Source organism: Schistocerca piceifrons, unplaced genomic scaffold (genome assembly GCF_021461385.2).
Source record: "Schistocerca piceifrons isolate TAMUIC-IGC-003096 unplaced genomic scaffold, iqSchPice1.1 HiC_scaffold_1855, whole genome shotgun sequence".
In the NCBI taxonomy this organism is placed as follows: domain Eukaryota; kingdom Metazoa; phylum Arthropoda; class Insecta; order Orthoptera; family Acrididae; genus Schistocerca; species Schistocerca piceifrons.
In genome coordinates, this window is record NW_025727740.1 from 72,501 (window position 1) to 75,000 (window position 2,500).

The following is a 2,500-nucleotide window of genomic DNA, read 5'->3' on the forward strand; positions in this document are numbered from 1 at the left end:
AACGTTACAATTAACTGTCAGTTTTGCGTCGGATTCGAAAAACTAGACTCACAGGAGAACGACCATGAGGTGACCGACACTGCAATAGACCCTTGGAGACTGTTAAGGGGGAGGACGATGTATTGAATTGCGACGCAAATAGTGTGTTTCATCGTCATTAAGTGGCTGTGAACGTTACAATTAACTGTCAGTTTTGCGTCGGATTCGAAAAACTAGACTCACAGGATAACGACCATGAGGTGACCGACACAGCAATAGACCCTTGGAGACATTTGGGGTGGAGGACGATGTATTGAATTGCGATGCAATTTGTGTGCTGCATCGTTATTAAGAGGCTCTGAACGTTACAATTAATTGTGAATTTAGCGTCGGATTCTTTAAACCAGACTCACAGGAGAAGGACGATAAGGTGCTTGATGCAGCAATAGACCCTTGCAGACAAGTAGGCTGGAGGACGATGTATTGAATCTCGTCGTAATTAGTGTTCTCCATCGTCATTAAGAGGCTCTGAACGTTACAATTAACTGTCAGTTTTGCGTCGGATTCGAAGTACTACACTCACAGGAGAACGACCATAAGGTGCCCGAGTCCGCAAGAGACCCTTGGAGACAAGACGGCTGGAGGACGATGTATTGAATCGCGACGCAACTTGTGTGTTCCATCGTCATTAAGAGGCCTGAACGTTGGAATTAACCGTCAGCTTTGCGTCGGATTCGAAATACTAGACTCACAGGTGAACGACCATATGGTGCCCGAGGCTACCCATTTTTCTCGCAGATTTTCAGAAACGCCACGGTAAATTTAGGAGAGGAATTAATACCGTAAATGACAACAGATTTAAGAAATTAAACATGAAAGTAATCCAACAGAGACCTTTCAACCTAACCTAACCTAACCTAACACTATCCTAAAATAACCTAACCAAACGTAACCTAGCCTAAAGTAACCTAACCTAAACTAACCTAACCTAACCTAACATAACCTAACCTAACCTAACCAAACCAAACCTAACCTAACCTAACCTAACCTAACCAAACCAAACCAAACCTAACCTATTCTAACCCAACCTAACCTAACCAAACCAGACCAAACCAGACCAAAACAAACCAAACCAGACCAAACCAAACCAAACCAAACCAAACCAAACCAAAGCAAACCAAAACGAACCTAACCTAACCTAACCTAACCTAACATAACCTAACCTAAAATTACCTAACCTAACGCAACCCATCATAACCTAACCAAACCAAACCAAACCAAACCAAACCAAACCAAACCTAACCTAACCTAACCTAACCTAACCTAACATAACCTAACCTAACCTAACCTAACCAAACCAAACCAAACCAAACCAAACAAAACCTAACCTAACCTAACCTAACCTAACTGAACCTAACCTAACCTAACCAAACCTAACCAAATTAAACCAAACCAAACCAATCCAAACAAAGCAAACCTAACCTAACCTAACCTAACCTATTTTAACTTAACAAAACAATACCAAACCAAACCAAACCAAACCTAACCTCACCTAACCTAACCTAACCTAACCTAACCTACCCCAACCTAACCTAACCTAACCAAACCAAACCAAAACAGACCAAACGATACCAAACTAAACCAAACCAAACCAAACCAAACAAAACGAAACCAAACCAAACGACACCAAACCAAACCAAACCAAACGAAACCAAACCAAACCAAACCAAACGAAACCAAACCAAACCAAACCAAACCAAAGCTAACCTAATCTAACCTAACCTAACCTAACCTAACCTAACCTAACCCAACCCAATCCAATCTAACCCAACGTAACCTAACCTAACCTATCCTAACCTAACCTAACCTAACCAAACCAAACCAAACCAAACCAACCCAAACCAAACCATACCAAACCAAACCAAACCTAACCCAACCTAACCTAACCAGACATAACCTAACCTACCCTAACCTAACCTAACCTAACCTAACCTAACCTATCCTAACCTTACCAAACCAAACCAAACCAAACCAAACCAAACCAAACCAAACCAAACGATACCAAATCAAACCAAACCAAACCATACCAAACCAAACCTAACCTAACCTAACCTAACTTAACCTAACCTAAAGTAACTGAACCTAACCTAACCTAACCTAACCTAACCTAACCAAAGCTAACCTAACCAAACCTAACCTAACAAAACCTAACCTAACCAAACCTAACCTAACGTAACTTAACCTAACCTAACCCAACCCAACACAACACAACCCAACCAAACGCAACCCAACACAACCCAACCCAACCCAACACAACCCAACCCAACCCAACCCAACGAAACCCAACCCAACCCAACCCAATCCAACCCAACCCCAAAAAACCCAATCCAACCCAACCCAACCCAACCCAACCCAACCGAGTCTAACATATCCTAACCTAAACTAGCCTAACCTATCCTAGCCTAGCATAGCCTAGCCTAGGCTAGCCTAGCCTAGCCAAGCCTAGCCTAGCCTAGCCTAG